Here is a 10975-nt window from a genome sequence, read left to right as displayed (position 1 = left end):
TCTTTGGTTAATCATAGAACAGAGGCAGGGACAGGAGGCCAAAGACACCCTTGGAGAAAATCGCCCATACTCTCCCACCGCCACCACCTCTAGAGATCTGGCTTCCTTGTCCAGGGCTTGGCTTTCCCAGAAGTCCACCCTCCCCCATCCCTTGAGACCCAGTTGATACCCAGGGAAATCTGGGACCCCCCTGGGGCCCAGAAACCAAAGTGCATATGACTGAAAGGGGGTGAAACAGATGGCTACAGAGCCCCCACTTCACGGATGTGAGTCTGGAGAAAGGCAGACCTCCACCTCAGATAGCAGTGTTGGGGGTGTAGCAGGAGTTACAGTGTTGTTTATAAAACCAGACTCCATCGAGAGGAAAATCTGGTAAATGGGCTTAGTAGCCATAAAACTGGTAAATGGGCTTAGTAGCCATAAAAGGGCTTACCAGTCAACAATAAAAGAAAAGAGACTACAGATAGGTGTAAGAACATGGATGAATCTCAACTTTGTCATAAGTAATAGAAATCAGACACCAGACTGCAAAATGTTGATTCGTTTCACATGAACAGGCAAAACTAATCTGTTAAGGATAGATATAGAACAGTGATTGCCTCAGTTTTGAGGTGGAGAGGGAACTTCTGACATTTGTTAAATTTAACATTCAACTCTTGATATTTTAATATTTAATACTTTAATATTTTAACATTTTTAAATGTGGAAAAGATAGATAAATGTGTGGTTGTTATTTATTCTCTGTAATATTCTTTGTGTTTTGAATATTCTATAATTAAGCATATATGAATGTTTCTCAAAAACATGAAAAAAAGGTACTGAGTATAGTACCAGGAATAGAATTAGAAGGGTAAAATATATGACAAAATCCCTAACTATGGCATGTTATTTTAAGTATATATGTGACAGTTAAAATACTAAAAATGTAGTTTACATGTCAACTATAGACAATATAAAATCATCTCTAAACAAAAATTTTAGGTCAATTTACTTGCGTTGATATTTAATATACAGAAAAAATTAAGTAGATGGTGGGAAGGGCACTGATGCAGGGAATGGGGCCAAAGATTATGTATGATTGCTGGCTTTGAGGCTGATTTACCTACTTCCTGCAAAGAATGTCAAGGACAGTTGAGCAACAAGCTTCTCCCTCTTGTGCTAAGGTGTCTGTAGCAAATGGCACCCTCTCATCAGTTCTGTGAACCTGTGAACTTCTCTCTGTGTTTGGAACCACAAAATAATTTTTGGTGGTCTTCCTTAACACAAAATGTAAAGATATCTTCGTGTCCTCCATCTATAGCACACCTCATCTTTTAGACACAATCTCAAATGAATTAACATTTCATACATAATCTTTAATTTGGGACTTCCTTTCCCAAGCAAAGCTTGAGGGTAACTAATATTTCGCTGATTTCAGCAACTGTAAAGATTTCCAATTTTGCTCAATTTTATTATCACTTGTCTCAGCAAAAGTTTTTCTGTTTAGTTTCCACTCATTAAAAAACAACAACAATAATAAGGGCATATTGCAAAAAGATATTCAAATACTTATGAAAACCACACAGTGCCACAAAAGTATCTTTCTCCTAGGCCTGTTAATGAGTTTTCCTTCAACAGTTACTGTAGGTTGATGTTCCTCAACTCTAGTATCTTCAGGGCACTTAATAGGGGTTCCACACTTAGCAGAACCACCAACTCTTTGTAAAACTTTTAAAGCTTTTGGTATGATAATTTATAATAAACATATATTTGGTCTTTGTCTTCTCTGGCACAGAGCTCCTAAAATTCTTAGAATTCCTAAGTTATAAGAACAATATAAGTGTCTCATGTTACAAGGGGACCTTGGGGAAGCAACTAAAAATGGGAACTGGTCACAGTGCCTGAGTGGCTCAGTTAGTTGAATGTCTAACATCAGCTCCGTCATGATCTCATGGTTCATGAGTACAAACCCCATATTGGGCTCACTGCTGTCAACGCAGAGCCCGCTTCAGATCCTCTGTACCCCCTCTATCTCTGCCCCTGCCCCACTCAGTCTCTCTCTCTCAAAAATGAATAGATATTTATTTTAAAAATGTGACTGGCTGCCAGTAGAGCCAATCATGGGATTAGAGGTTTGGAAGTTTCAGTCCCACCTCCCCAATTTCCTGGGAGGAGAGAGGGGCTGGAGATTGGGTTCAATCATCAATGCGCAATGAATGATTTAATTAATCACACCTATGTACTGAAGCCTTCATAAAAATCCAAAAGCACGGAATTCTGGTAGGCAAAAACATGGAGATTTGGGGAGAATGCCATGATTAGAGAGGACATGAATGCTTCATGCCCTTTCCCTATACCTTGCCCTAGGCATCTCTTCCATCTCACTGTATGTGAGTTATATCCTTTTATAATAAATCTGTAATTTGGTAAGTAAAATGTTTTGCCGAGTTCTGTGAGCTACTCTAGGAAATTAAACCCAAGAAAGGGGTCGTTGGGAGCTCCAACGTATCAGAAATGGGTGAGAAGCACATGTGTTGTATATTGGTTTAATATGATTTCAAACCCCCTTGTTTATAACCAAGACAAAATAAAATTGCTTTTAGAAGTGAAGTTGTTTTCATCATCAAAGGCAAGGGAAACAAAAGCAAACATGAACTATTGATACTTCAAGATAAAAAGCTTCTGCACAGCATGGTAACCTTCAACCAAACTAAAAGGCAGCCTAGAGAATGGGAGAAGATATTGGCAAATGACATATCTAATTAAGGGTTAGCACCCAAAATCTATAAAGAACTTATCAAACTCAAAACCCAAAAAACAACCCAGTTAAGAAATGGGCAGAAGACATGAATTGGACACTTTTCCAAAGAAGACATCTAGATGGTAAATGGACACATGAAAAGATGCTCAACATCATGTATCATCAGGGAAATATAAATCAAAACCATGATGAGATAACACCTTACACCTGTCTGAATGGCTGAAATTAAACACAAGAAACAACAGGTGTTGGGAGAAAGGGGAAACTTCTTTGCACTGTTGGTGGGAATGCAAACTGGTGCAGCCACTCTGGAAAACACTATGGAGGTTACTCAAAAAACTAAAAATAGAGGGGCGCCTGAGTGGCGCAGCTGGTTACACATGTGACTCTTGATCTCGGTTCAGGTCATGATCTCACAGTGTGTGGGTTCAAGTCCCACATCAGGCTCTGTGCTAATGGCAGAGCCTGCTTGGGATTCCGTCTCTCCTTCTCTCTGCCTTTCCCCAGCTTGTTCTCTCATTCTCAATAGGGTTTTAGGGAATTAAAAGCAAATATGAACTATTGGGACCTCATGAAGATAAAAAGCTTCTGCACAGCAAAGGAAACAATCAACAAAACTAAAAGGCAACCAACGGAATGGGAAAAGATATTTGCAAATGACATATCGGACAAAGGGTTAGTATCCAAAATCTCTAAAGAGCTCACCAAACTCTCCACCCAAAAAACAAATAATCCAGTGAAGAAATGGGCAGAAAAGATGAATAGACACTTCTCTAAAGAAGATATCCAGATGGCCAACAGGCACATGAAAAGATGCTCAATGTCGCTCCTCATCAGGGAAATACAAATCAAAACCACACTCAGATACCATCTCACGCCAGTCAGAGTGGCTAAAATGAACGAATCAGGAGACTATAGATGCTGGAGAGGATGTGGACAAATGGGAACCCTCTTGCACTGTTGGTGGGAATGCAAACGGGTGCAGCCATTCTGGGAAACAGTGTGGAGGTTCCTCAAAAAATTAAAAATAGAGGGGCGCCTGGGTGGCTCAGTCAGTTGAGTGACCGACTTCAGCTCAGGTCACGATCTCGCGGTCCGTGAGTTCGAGCCCCGAGTCGGGCTCTGGGCTGATGTCTCAGAGCCTGGAGCCTGCTTCCGATTCTGTGTCTCCCCCTCTCTCTGCCACTCCCCCGTTCATGCTCTGTCTCTCTCTGTCTCAAAAATAAATAAAACATTTAAAAAAATAAAAAAAATTAAAAATAGATCTACCCTATGACCCAGCAATAGCACTGCTAGGAATTTACCCAAGGGATACAGGAGTGCTGATGCATAGGAGCACTTGTACCTCAATGTTTATAGCAGCACTTTCAACAATAGCCAAATTATGGAAAGAGTCTAAATGTCCATCAACCGATGAATGGATAAAGAAATTATGGTTTATATACACAATGGAATACTACGTGGCAATGAGAAAGAATGAAATAGGGCCCTTTGTAGCAACGTGGATGGAACTGGAGAGTGTTATGCTAAGTGAAATAAGTCCTACAGAGAAAGACAGATACCATATGTTTTCACTCTCATGTGGATCCTGAGAAACTTACCAGAAGACCATGAGGGAGGGGAAGGATCAACAAAAAAAGAAAGGTTGGAGAGGGAAGGATCCAAACATAAGAGACTTTTAAAAACTGGGAACAAACTGAGGGTTGATGGGGGGTGGGAGGTTGGGGAGGGTGGGTAGTGGGTGTTGGGGAGGGCACCTGTTGGGACGAGCACTGGGTGTTGTATGGAAACCAATTTGACAATAAATTTCATATTAAAAAAAAAACAATAACTTTTCCTAAGCCTGTTGATTAGAACAAAATTCAGGCTTGCACACCAAAGCTGGATGAATGTGTTAATGATTATTACAATCAACTCCAAATTGTCTTTAAGCAAAATTCTGATCTTCTTTTAGATGTTGAATCCACCTAGGTAGCATTTAACTCTATGTTTATCAGAGGGTTAAGCTTTTCTCTTTTAGTTAAAGAGGAGCAGAATGGAATGGGAAGTAACCCACTCCAAATATACTTAATATGGCAAGGCAACTCACGCCCTACATGAGTCAACTAGAAGAAAGATTGCTAAAATTCTCAATGTTCAACTCCAGAAAATGAAGACCCTTGAACGAAACCAAATAGGCTTTCTGCTATTATTGAATTTAAAAAAAAGAGAGAGATTGTTACAAATTTAAATGTTCCATGCATCCTCAGCCCTCTGGTCAGTCTTTCCAAAGCCCTCTGAATTGCCAGTGACATGGTCCAGGGAACTACAAGGGCTCTTCCCAATCCTTCTTCTTAATCAGCTCAGAAAAAACACTTTTCAGATTGGTAATTAATCTCTCTCTGTCCTTATTGATATCAGACCTACACTCTCAGCGCTTAATACCCCTGATATAAAGCAGTCCCTGTCTTGGAGCACTAAAACAGCTCAAATACTGGGGGTGTCTAATAAGCTTCAATAGTTTCCTGCCTCTGAGCATATTTTCTTTTATCTAGGCCCCTTGAGAGACACCCATCCTTTTTCTCCTTTGTTCTTATGCCCTTATTCATTTATCGGACCAAGATTTCTTAGAAAAGTATCATAGCAAAATCTCTCCCAAAAGGGGGAAATCATTCCAGAACTTGACAGTTGTAACCAAAGTAGCCAACTAGGGGAATTAAATGACCATTCGACATCTTTTGTTTTTTCTGTCTCTGACAGCACTATTGCTGAGTCTGCGGACACTGATTATTTATTCTTATTAGATCTGATACCATCCTCTTTATGCAAGAAAATCCTCAACTTATATGGGCAGAATCTACACTGCATCTCCCATCAGGATGTAAATAGATCCTTTAAAGCCTCCTCCCATAATAATCAATACCTTATAAAGAAGTCCTTCAAGGCATCAAGCCCATTATAAAAGATTACAAAGCTCAGGGTCTAATTACCCCTTCCAATGGTCCCTGCAACACCTCTGTTTTCCCTGTGAGAAAACCCAATGGCCACGGATGGAGGTTTCTCCAAGACCTCTGAGCAATAAATACAAATAACCACAGTTATCCCCCAGTACCCTAAAGTTCATAACCCCCATGTGCTAACATCCATTCCCACTGAGAGCAAACTCTTCACTATAATTGTTTTATGCAGTGCATTTTTAGTATTCCAGTTGATAAAGATAACCAATATATTTTTTTGTCTTTTACAGGAAAGAACAGAAATACACCTGGACAATAATGCCCTGGGGATTCACAGAGAGTCCTTCCCACCTTTACAAATCTTAAAAGCTGATTTAGATGATATAAAGTCTTCTACAGGCTCTAATTTATTACGGTATACAGATGATTTGCTTCTCCCTTCCCCTTCCTCAAACCTCTTCACAGAAAAGTTCTTGGCCTTAAAGGACACAAAGTCTGCAAAGAAAGATTACAGTTTACTCAGTCTCAGGTTAGATACTTAGGGAATTGGATCTCAAAACAAGGACTGCATTTGATCCAGAAGAAACTCCTCACAACTGCTTAATACCGGCAGGTTACCTTTTCAATCCCAATGAAAATTTACAGATAACTCCTCTAACCAATACACGTTGTTCATAGTTTCCTGATGGTTCTTATTTAAAGGATAAAAATGGTAAATATTGTCCTGGGTATGCTATTGCAACTCTCTTTGAAGTCATTGCAGTCATTGCAGCACTTTTACCTTTGGCTATTACAGCTGAATTATACACCCTTACTCAAGCTTATACTTTAGCCAAGGATAAAACCACAAATATTTATACTGATAGTCAGTATGCCTCTGGAGTAGCTCATGATTTTCAAATATTATAGAAACAATGAGGTTTCCTTACCCCCAATGGGGATAAGATTTAAAATGGCTCCTATGTACAACATTTATTAGATGTCATACTTTTGCATGTGGCTCTAGCTGTTATTAAGGTTCTGGGGTATTCCAGACTCAACTCCATAGATGCCAACAGAAGCCACCTCACTGACATATGTACCAAAAATGCTGCTTATAATGAGACCAATAGCCAAATCTCTGTCATGTTCCAAAGGGATGTTCTCCCGAATGATAAGTTTTGGGAAAATTGACCAGAAAAAAATTGGGGAAACATGACCACAGAAAAGGAGAAGCAATATTGGAAATTTATTAATTACTGGTTTGATAAAAAGAGAGAAAGAGAACTCTGGTTTCGGCCAAATAACAATCTGGTCATTCCAGTAATTCTAAAATTCTCAATACTTGTAATTGTAACATGCATTAAGCCATTGGTGTACTGACAAAATGACAGCATTCGTGGACCCATATTGGTGGAGAACAGTTAATAAGACCATAAGAAGGGCCTACCTTACTTGTCCCACTTGTCCAAAGTATAATCCAGGAAAAGCTGTTCATATGGATGGATTTCATACAACTTCTCCATCTCGTAGTTTGTATGTTTTCTCACTGGACCAAATCTTTTCCTTCGTGGATAGGCTTGCATCTCTTCCGTGGCTAAAATTCTGTTAGAAAAGATTATTCCTACCTGGGGAACCCCTCTAAAACTTCATGGTGATCAGGGAACCCATTTTACCGGTCAGGGGGTTTGACAAGTTTGTGCTGTTTGGCCAGTTTTACAACACTTTCACTGTGCAGTGATAAAGGTATCTTCTGTTACATTGCTGAGGTGACTTTGAAAATCACCTAAGGGTAGGGGCTAGTTGCCAGTAGGTACAACAATGTGTTCGGAACCTTCAGGTCCACCCTGAAATAACAACATCCTGGGAAGGAAGAGGGGCTAGGGTTAAACCAATCACCAACAGCCAATGATTTGATCATGCCTATGTAACGATGCCTCCAGAAAAACCCAAAGGGATGGGTTTGGAGAGCTTCTGGTTGGTAAACACACAGAAATTTAGGGAGAGTGATGAAGTTGGAGGTGGCACAGAAGCTCTCACCTTTTCCCAAACCTTACCACGTGTATTTCTCCTGTCTCACTATTCTTTATATCTTTTATAATAAATTGGTTACCTGGAAAGTAAAATGTTTTTATGAGTTTTGTGATCTGCTCTAGCAAATTAACCCAATGGGGGCGGGTTGCTGAAACCTCCAGTCTGTAGTCTGTTGGTCAGAAGCACAAATGACAAACCGGACCTACAGTTGGCATCTGAAATGGCAGTAGAGGGCAGTCTTGTAGGACTGAATCCTTAATCTGTGGAATCTCCAGGTAGATAGTGTCAAATTGAGTTGAATTGTAAGGCACACAGTTGGTGTTGAAGAATTGCTCATTTGTGGGAAAACATCACACACAAACTTCATTGGGATTGGGATGCTCAGAACCATTATAGCTGCACTTAAAAAAAATTAAGCAACACATTTAATAATTTTTTCAAATCAGTGTGAAGGACGATGTGTTTCCCATCTTTCACCAGAATGACTTCTGCCTGCCTCAGTAATGGAAATCATGACCACAGGTCCACACAGCTTAATTTCCACATTTAGTGAGTATGTGTGTGTGTGTGGGGGGGGGGGGTTGGTCCCTACTTTTTATTTGATTAAACAAGAAAATCCTGATGAAAATTATAAGTCAACAGGATAGTAGCATGTGTTGACAGCTGTGTATATTTCTATATTTTCAGATAAAATGTAAACCCTAAGTTATGGAGAAGTCTCTCAGATCACTTTCAGAATTTTCTTAGGCTTTAAGTCAATGAGAATTCCAAAGAGAGAAGTTTGGGTGCTGAGATTCAAGGATAGTAGCAAATGGACTCCTAGCCCTGTCTTGGATTGCATTTGATCAAAGATTCTATGCTGTGCTGCACCATTTGGATGTGTGTTAAAATATGTCTAACAATGCATCATCTTTGTCTTTCTTTGATGAGTAAAGAACATCTTAAAGTCTGGGGGAAAGTTTGTAACACAATTTGGTCTTAAGAAATTCCCAAAGCCTGTCCTTAATATTTAAAATTGTGCTACTTTGGTCCTAGCGGGACAGGTTTAGTCTCTTTAATATGTGGAACAATATATTGCTAAGATGGAAGCTTGAAAAAACTACTTGAAATTTTAAAACTGGACCTACAAGTTATCTTCTGACTCTGATAAAATGCTTTAAACCGCGTTAATTTTTAAATCCCATATGATTACAATGGAATACTACTCAGCAATAAAAAGGAAAGAAGTATTGATACCAACAACAATATGGACGAATCTCAAAATAAAATCTTGCCTTTTGCAACAACGTGGATGGAACTAGAGTGTATTGTGCTAAGCAAAGTAAGTCAGTCAGAGAAAGACAAATACCATGTGATTTCACTCATATGTGGAATTTAAGAAACAAAACAGATCAACCTAAGGGAAGGAAGAAAAAATAAGATGAAACAGAGAAGGAGGCAAACCATAAGAGACTCTTAAATACAGGGAACAAACTCAGGGTTGCTGGAGAGAAGGCGGGGAGGGGGGTATCTGCTAAATGGGTGACAGCATTAAGGAGGGAAGTTGTTGGGATGAGCACTAGGTGTTATATGAGCGACGAATCACTGGGTTTTACTCCTAAAACCAATACTACACTGTACGTTAACTGACTTGAATATAAATAAATAAACAAATAAATAAAGGTAATTATCTTGAGTGAAAGAAGCCTAATGAAAAATAACAAATTCTATGTGATATGATGTATAGAAAATCTTTTTAAAATGCAAACTAACATATAGTAACAGAAATAAGATCAGTGGTTGCCTGAGGATGGAAGAGAGAGGATTAAAAAGAGGCACAAGGTGGCAAAACTGGATACCCACATCTAAAAGCTTGAAGCTGGCCCCTTACCATTGCCTGAGTGGCCTTAAAAGGGGTGAACTTGATGGGGAGTGTGCTCTCAGAGCCAAAGATTGGCTGGAATAAATGAAGACCATGGTGCAAGGTCTTTTCCCCTTCTGACATACTATCATCCTTGGATTGTATTATATACTCAAATTTTGTCTGTCTATTGCTTTACAAACTAACCCTACTCAAGAATATTTCTTTAGCTAGCCTTAAGAAGAAAAAATATTTTATTTAATAAACAAACATGTGCCCAGATGCAATGCCGAGGAGACAATTATTGTGTATCTTTATAATTAGCTCAAAATGCCTCAAACATGTACAAAAAATAACTCAAATGGCTCAAAGACCTAAGTGAGTTAGTTAACCTACAACACCCTTTGAAAATAGGAGAAGCTGGATTCCTGAAAAATTCATTACATTGGATTTGGCAATCATTTCATGGATATGACACCAAAAGAACAGACAACAACCACAACAAAAAAAATAGATAAATTGAACTTCATCAAAATTAATTCTGTGCATTGAAGGACACCATCAACAGAGTGAAAAGATGGAATAGGAGAAAATATTTGCAAATCATATATCTGATAAGAGGTTAATATCCAGAATATCTAAAGAACTCTTACAGCTCAACAGCAATAACCACAATTTTTTAATGGGCAAAAGACATTAAATAAATATACATATATAATATATTTATAATGTATATATTTAATATAATATATAATATAAATATATTTAAATATATTTAGTATTTATAATATATAAATATATATTATATATTTAATAAATTTAAATATGTTTAAATATATTAAATTTTATATTATATTATATAATTTATATATAATATAATATATATTCCAAAGATATACAGATGGCTATAATATATATATTATATTATATTATATTATATTATATTATATTAATTATATATATTCCAAAGATATACAGATGGCTAACAAACACATGAAAAGATGTTCAGCATCACTAATCATTAGGGAAATGCAAATCAAAGCCACAATGAAAAACCACCTCACAACCATTAGGATGAACATTGTCTTTTTTAAAATATAAAATAACAAGTTTGGGGAAGGATATGGAAAAGTTACAGCCCATGGGCACTATTAATGAAAATGTAAAGTGGTGTGGCTTCTATGGAAAGCGGTTTGGTGGTTCCTCAAATAATTAAAAATAGAATTGCCATATGACATAGGAATTCTACTTCTGCTATGTACCCAGAAGGTACTGAAAGCAGAATCTTGAAGAGATATTTGTACACTCATGTTCATAGAGATATTATTCACAATAGCCAAAGGATAGAAGCAATCCAAGTGTCCATCAATGGATAAATAAAATGCTAATGAAATAGTGCTTATTCAGCCTGAAAAAGAAAGAAATTCTGACATATGCTATAATGTG

At 38.0% G+C, this 10975-nt stretch overlaps 1 long non-coding RNA gene across 1 annotated transcript; it reads right to left on the bottom strand.

Annotated features, from left to right (window-relative positions):
- Positions 1–6065: 6065 nt before the first annotated feature.
- Positions 6066–8140, bottom strand: LOC123382617. Its single transcript, XR_006591247.1, has 2 exons — positions 7106–8140; positions 6066–6171 (listed from the first exon to the last, which is right to left on the bottom strand). It is a non-coding gene; the product is annotated as an uncharacterized LOC123382617 (long non-coding RNA).
- Between the last annotated feature and the right edge of the window lie 2835 nt (positions 8141–10975).

Source organism: Felis catus, chromosome E3 (genome assembly GCF_018350175.1).
Source record: "Felis catus isolate Fca126 chromosome E3, F.catus_Fca126_mat1.0, whole genome shotgun sequence".
Lineage (NCBI taxonomy): Eukaryota > Metazoa > Chordata > Mammalia > Carnivora > Felidae > Felis > Felis catus.
The sequence above is the reverse complement of the archived record's forward strand: the minus strand, read 5'-3'. Positions and strand labels throughout refer to the sequence as shown.